The sequence below is a fragment of the Mirounga leonina genome, unplaced genomic scaffold (assembly GCF_011800145.1).
Source record: "Mirounga leonina isolate KUSES-001 unplaced genomic scaffold, KU_Mleo_1.0 Mir_127, whole genome shotgun sequence".
Classification (NCBI taxonomy): Eukaryota; Metazoa; Chordata; class Mammalia; order Carnivora; family Phocidae; genus Mirounga; species Mirounga leonina.
The window spans coordinates 35,936,282-35,944,184 of record NW_023270316.1 but is presented as its reverse complement, the minus strand read 5'-3'; the positions used below and the strand labels follow the sequence as shown (position 1 = coordinate 35,944,184).

Genomic DNA, 7,903 nt, shown 5'->3' with positions numbered 1-7,903 from the left:
ACAGGGCTTTGCATTTCATGTTGATTATTTCAGATTTGTCTCTAAGAGAATGTAAAGCCATGGAGATTGTTTACTGTTGACCAGTTTTGAAGAGCAGTTTTATATTTATAGCAAGATTGAGAGGAAGGTACAAAGATTTCCCATAAATACCCTTTGCTTACACATGCAGCTTCCCCAATAATTAACATTCCTCAACACAGTGGTGTATTTGTTACAAATGAAGAACCTACACTGACACATCATAATCACCCAGAGTCTACAGTTTACATTATTGTTCACTCTCGGTGTTGTACATTCTATGGGTTTGGGCAAATGTATAATAATATGTATAGATCATTATGGGTATCATACAGAGAATTTTTACTGCCTTAAAAATCCTCTGTGCTCTATTTCACTCTCCAACCCCCACCCCCAACCATTAGCAACCAGTGACCTTTTGCTATCTTCACAGTTTTGTCTTTTTCAGAATGTCATATAATTGAAATCATACAGTAGGTAGCCTTTTTAGAGTGGCTTCTTTGACTTAGTAATACCCATTTAAGTTTCTTTCATACCTTTTCATGGCTTGATAAATCATTTCTTTATAGTCCTGAATCATATTCCATTGTCTGGATGTACCACAGTTTATTTATCCATTCACTTACCAAAGGACATCTTAATTGCTTCCAATTTTGGGTAGTTATGAATGAAGCTGTTATAAACACCTGTGTGCAGGCTTTTTTGGTGGACATCAGTTTTCAACTCCTTTGGGTAAATACCATGGAATGTAATTGCTGCATTATATGGTAAGAGCATGTTTAGTCTTATAAGAAACCATCAAACTTCAAACTATCTCCCAGAGTGGCTCTACCATTTGCATTTCCACCAGCCATGAATAAGAGTTTCTGTTGTTCCACTTCCTCACCTTTGGTGCAGTGTTTGGTGGTGTCAGTTTTCCAGATTTTGGTTATTCTAATAGGTGTGTAGTGGTATATCATGGTTATTTTAATTTGCATTTTCCTGATGTAACATAAGGTGGGACATCTTCTCATATGCTTATTTGGCATCTATGTATTTTCTTTTATGCAGTGTCTGTTAAGGACTTTGGCCTCCTTTTTTTGTTGTTGTTGTTTAGTTTTTATTTCATAATCATAAACTTAACTCTGCAATCCAGCTAGACTTGGAGGGGAGTAAGGAAAATATGGAACCCACAGAACTGCAAAAAAACACAAAGATTATAGGATATTTTGAGCAGATAGGGGTGAGGAATGGTCTGGTAGTTAAGGTAAAACATGAGTCAAATTTATTAGATTTGTCCACAGGTAGCAATGGTGAATTTCTTGCTTGGTCTTGCCATTCCTGGACCCAAAGCGCTCCATGGCTTCCACAATATTCCTGCCCTCTCTCACCTTGCCAAAGACCACATGCTTGCCATCCAACCGTTCAGTCTTGTCAGTACAGATGAAAACTGGGAACGATTTCTGTTGGGTCCAACATTTGCCATGACAAGATGCCAGGACCTGTGTGCTTCAGGATGAAATTCTCATCGTCAAATTTCTCCCCATAGATGGACTTGCCACTGGTGCTATTATAGTGTCAGCACTCTGGCACATGAGTCCTGGAATAATCCTATGAAAGCAGGAACTTTTATAACCAAATCCTTTCTCCCCAGTTCTCAGAGCATGAAAGTTCTCTGCTGTCTCTGGAACTCGGTCTGCAAACAGTTGGAAGGAGATGTGGCCCGAGGGCTAGCAGTCCACTGTGATATTGAAGAATATGGTGGGGTTGACCATGGCTGGGTGGCACCGGGAGGCTGTGTCTGCAAGGACAAACTTTGACCTACTTTCAAATCAGGTTGTTTGTTTTCTTATTGTGGAATTTTAAGAATTCTTTGTATATTTTGAGTAACAGTCTTTATCGGATATATATTTTGTTAATATTTTTTTCCTACTCTGTGGCTTTTCCTCTCATTCTCTTGACATTGTCTCTTACAGAAGTTTTAAATTTTAAAGAAGCCCAGTTTGTTAGTTATGTCTGTCATAAATCATGCCTTTTGTATTGTGTCTAAAAAATCATAGTCATACCCAAGGTCTTCTAGGTTTTTTCCTATGCGATCTTCTATGAGTTTTACCATTGAGATGTTTTAATTTGGAGTGATATTATCAGATTTATATTTATAAAGATTATACTGGCTATTGTCCCAGAATGTTTTGAGAAGTACAAATGTGAATTCAGGGATACAAACTAAGGGTCTACTGCAACTACTCAGGCCAGAAATTATGGTGACTTATACGAAGGTAATGACATTGGAGGCAAAGGCATGTGTATTTACTCCAAATTTAATGAGAGAAGAAAAGGGGAAGTTCGTAATGACAGAATGAGTGTTGATGACTAAGAAGAATGGATCATCAAAACTGACTTCCATTTTACTGTCCTGGTTAATTCCATAGATTATGAAAGACTGTGGAGGAATAAGCGTAACTAAAATTTAAATAGAAAATCATGATATAGTGGATCACATTTTACCATATCTTTTAGGCTTAAATGTGACTTAACATTTCCAAAGCAAGTTTTACTTTTGGTGTCTCATTTGGAAATACTATTTCCTATATATTGAACACTGCTGCTGAATTACATTATGGATTTTCTTGGTACCTAAATTTATCAAAGTGAAGTCTTGTTACACTTTCAATATCACCTGGAAAAGAGAACTTCTAAAGAGTGAAGTAAGCAGTTGTTGCTTTGTAGAGGGGAAGTCAATGACTTGATCCATGACACCTTCAAATTTCTAAATATTTAAAAGCAACAATCAGATTACACAGTGGTGCTCAGAAAAAATCCCCACATAATATAGAAAAATTATATAAGTATAAAATATATATTTTATGAGTAGAAAACAAAACACTCAGAAATAATAACTATATGCAAATTACCAGCTAGCCTAATTTAGAAAAAATTGAAAAACACAAACTTTTCATGAAATGGAAGAATTAAAATAACCATACGAGAAAAATGTAAAACTCTTAGGATATTAGTTTTATACCTTTACTTAAATATTTTTGAAAATCTGAATGAAATTGATAACTCTCAAGGAAACTATAATTTATCAAATATTACCCCATCAAAGAAACTCTAAGAGGTATTTCCATAGAAAACAAATAGGTAATATTATTAAAGAGCACCCCCCAAATAATTTTAGAGCTAAATATTGTCAAGTTTAAAATCCAAATAATCAAAAGGATATGAAAAGGTATAGAGAGAGCAAGCCCAACACTGCTGATACCTTATTAAAAACTGCAAAAGAAACATTCCGGGCAATCATATCATTTATGCAAAAATTCTAAAAAACGTACTAGCAAGCAGAAGATAATGCTGTATCAACAAAAATATATCATGATTAAGACTTATCCCAGTAATAAAAGGATGTTTCAACATTAATTACAGCAACTATTATACATCTTCATTCAAACCAAGACATTTTTAAAATGAAGAGTTCCTCTTTCATACACACACACACACACACACACACAAGAGGAATAAGCCAGGTCTATTTTGATCAAACTGTTAGTTACTTTTTCTTCATGGTGTTTAAAATATATTAAGTTTGTAATTTTATTTGTATTGGTGCAGTTTTTCTTTCACAAACACCTTCCAAACTAGATTTTAAGCTTCAGATAGCAAGGACTCTAATACCTAGTTCACTGTTACAAACTCTAGTATGAATGAATGAATGAACCTAGTAACTGGTATAATATAGAGCTACATTAAAATTTGTTGGATGAATGAAGTAATTCAATATTAATTTATTATCATCTCCTGCTATCAGTCTGATCATAACACATGGGATGTGCATGCATTGATATATACACATAGACCGATAGACCAAAAACACACACATTCTGTTTTATTCTTAAATATCTTAATTTTTTTTCAAAGTTTTTATTTATTTATTTGTCAGAGAGAGCACAAGCGGGGGTAGCTGCAGGCAGAGGGAGAAGCAGGCTCCCCGCTGAGCAGACAGCCTAATGTGGGACTCCATCCCAGGACCCTGGGATCATGACCTGAACTGAAGGCAGATGCTTTACTGACTGAGCCACACAGGCGACCCTTAAATATCTTAAATTTAATAACATAGTTCATGACTGACTAAAAATATATTGTACTGAGAATACAGAAAAATAGCATGCAGGAATATATTAATAATGATTAATATGGAATTTGAAAGCAATGGTGTTAGAACAAAGCAAGGGTTATCTCATGCAATTCTCCCCTGCAGAAGTTTTTTCTGATATTTCAAAATAAAGGAAAAAGGTTACATTTTCCAGGATTTTTAAATGCCTGAAAAATAATATAACATGGTGAATAACTTATATAGTGTGTATTTTACCACCTTCATCTGGTGTTCTTCCTTACAAACTATCAAAAAGTCCTTGGTCATTCAAGAAATCTACTTAAATAATTTCTAAATGATACTGTCCAAGTGAAGTAATCTTAAAACATGAGTGAAGAGTGTTACTATAATTTGAAAATCATATATTTGGGTCACCTATGAGTTTTAAAAATTATTTACTGAATTCATTTATAAATGATGTGAGGAAATACTATGTACACAGAGATAAACATATTAAGATGATTTAATCTACATTATTTTCATTGAAAGAATTACTCCTGGGGCGCCTGGGTGGCTCAGTCGTTAAGCGTCTGCCTTTGGCTCAGGTCATGATCCCAGGGTCCTGGGATCGAGCCCCGCATCGGGCTCTCTGATCAGTGGGAAGCCTGCTTCTCCCTCTCCCACTCCCCCTGCTTGTGTTCCCTTTCTCACTGTGTCTCTCTCTCTGTCAAATAAAGAAATAAAAGCTTTAAAAAAAAAAAAAAAGAAAGAAAGAATTACTCCTATAATAACTGATATTTACCTTAGACTTATTTCCAGAAATAAGACTGTTAGGACAAGGTCTCCCTATCAACACGGTGTGGTGGAAATGGCATTGCCTTTACAGGTAAGGGAACTTGGCTCTATCACAAATCAGTTTTATGAGGGAAGACACCCTTGTGATTTCACTATCTAGAATGCTATTATGAAGCTTCTCAGGTTTATTGTGAAGTCAGTATATATTAATACCATGGGAAATAGGGTTACTGAGAGGATGATGTAATTTAAGTGAAAGTGCCTAGCAAAACAAACAAAATATTCACTACATGTTAATTTCCTACCCTCTCACCTTCCTTTTTCTTTCTTTCTTTCTTTCTTTCTTTCTTTCTTTCTTTCTTTCTTTCTTTCTTTCTTTCTTTCTTTCTTTCTTTCTGTCCTTCTTTTGAGTGACAAAATCATATTTATTGCGTATTAATAAGCACTTTAGTAAGGATGTATCTTCAAACTGATGTTCATCTTGACCAATTAAACATCATGGTGGTATTAATATTATTTGGAAGAGGATGAAATTAATAGCAATATCACAGAAATACAATGTTCAGGTTTACCAGCCAGTGACTAAAACCATAAAAATACATATTAATTCTGTAGGATTAAAGACATCTGTCTCTTTCCAGAGTCCCCAGTTTTGTCTGAGTTTTCCATGGTTGGGTTCATTAACCACCCATGTGAAATTTTCAGTTTTCTGCTCCAAGCCCATCCCAGAACTACAATGTTACTGTCTTTTAGTTTTCTTGTTATTAATCCTAGTGATGTAACTTGTTCATTGAGGAATAATTCTAATGAGAACATCACTGAATAATAATGTGACTAACAATAATAGCTACCTACATTTTGTAGCAGAGTTCTATTGCACCTTACACTGTGATTATTTCATGTGTTATGCTGGAATAAGGAAAGGCTTTGTGAAATTCTCAAAACCTTTAACTCCCTGACTTTGTAGAATGATAAGTGACAGGGCCAAAACTAAACAGATTTTTTTTTTCCCCCTGAAACTAAAGGGCTTGGTAAAACCAACAAACAAAAAGCCAAAGCAAAAAAATATATATATATATATATATCAAAATGACAACCACAACTTCAGGATCATATTGGAGTATAGGAAAGGCTGTTCAATGTTCTGGGGCTTGAGCATTAGCACCTTGTTTTCTTTATGTTTCAGACAGAAAAGCATCCTCAGAGAATCACTAACAATTTATTCTAGAAGGGGAAAAGAAGTTACAGTTAGTTATAGAAAAAGACATAAATACCCTCTGATGGAGAGGTGTTGGTAACTAATTTAAATGGCCAGTAAACGTGGACTCAAGATAAGAGAAAATGAACTTAAATGGCAAGATGTGGGAATAAATTCATGAGGCAAACTCAAAAAGGTCAAAATCTGTGAAATATCAAGGTCTTTTGCATATTTCATGCATATTTATGCTAACCTTGAAAAAATAAGCAGTCTTTTGGATTAGAAATAGGTTTGGACTGAGAATGGGTCAGAATAACTTTGTTTATCATATTTTTTTGGCTTAGATAAATTCTTTTATTTTATTTTATTTATTTATTTTTTAAGATTTTATTTACTTGACAGAGAGAGACACAGTGAGAGAGGAAACACAAGGAGGGGGAGTGGGAGAGGGAGAAGCAGACTCCCCGCCGAGCAGGGAGCCCAATGCGGGGCTCAATCCCAGGACCCTGGGATCATGACCTGAGCCGGAGGCAGACGCTTAACGATTGAGCCACCCAGGCGCCCCAATCCTTATATTGTAAATTTAAAAAAAAAAAACCTTTTTATTTTCAAATTCCTCTGTCAGTGTTTCATTTTTGAGTAGGGGAGTTTTGGAAAACATTAGAAAATGCCTTGCTATAGAATATTTCTCCCACTTTTGTTGACTTTGGTAAGATAAAAATATAAGTATCCAGAATTATATTTATCCCAGAATTTATTACCAGGAGCTATCATTGTACATTGAAGTCTTGGAGGACAAAAGATGTACTAAAATAATGCTCAGATTTCATAGTCATACACAATATTACTTACAGTTTTAAGAATCTTAAGTGCTTACCTTTAAAACCTGAATCTAGTTTCTTTTTAAATGATTTCTTAAAATTTCAGTTTCCTTGTGTATACTATCATCTTTGCAACAGTCACTTAACATTATTCTTCATTTCACAATTCTTGAGGAATATTAAAGACAGAAAGAGCTGAAAGTGAACCCTAGAACAACAGGAAAACCTTTCTACATTTATTCATTCATTTCTGTTAATAAAGATTATTTGAGGGATCACAGAACTTTAGAATTGGAAGAGGTTCTTTAGGAAGAAAAGGAACACAGGAATTAAAAGTACAATTTGTAAGATATAAGAGCAAGTTTTTGGCAAGTCAAACACAAACTCTGACATTTTGTGGTCAGTTCAAACTTCACCACTACAGTCTTCTCCCTTGATTTGAAATTTTTCCAAATTTCCTTTTTTTAAAAATGAGGTTCTATTACAATTAGTGATATGAGAATAAGCAAGTAAGCATTCAGTATCAACTCTTTATGACTTGTTCACTCTCATTTCAGGAAATAATCCCAAAGTTACGGAACAGGAAACAAAAGTTAGAATAGATCTCTAACCCACTTGAGCTTAGTTCCTAGTGAAGTCATCAGGATATATTTTTTAAACAGAAAACAAAGCAAAACAAAATTCTGTTAAAGTATGCTTTCAGACATTATTAATTTAATTATCTTTGTTGTTTACATTTAAACTCAAAGTGAAACAAGATATAGTAAAACAGATTATTCTCTCTCGGTTACTATTTTTCCTATTATTATTCTTCCTATATTTACTATCATTCTTCCTATTATATGCATGTGTTTTGATAAAGAATACTTTGTGCTAAATCCATTAATATTTATAGAAAAATAAATAATCCCAAAGGAACAGATGGTTATTAATGTTTGCTTCTTGAAAGATCTCAATCTCCTTGTCAACTGTCACTCTTTCTATACTTTTCCATCAATA

At 34.2% G+C, this 7,903-nt stretch overlaps 1 pseudogene; it reads right to left on the bottom strand.

The window, feature by feature from the left end:
- Positions 1 to 1,285: 1,285 nt before the first annotated feature.
- Positions 1,286 to 1,772, bottom strand: LOC118009661 (annotated as a pseudogene).
- Positions 1,773 to 7,903: the final 6,131 nt, after the last annotated feature.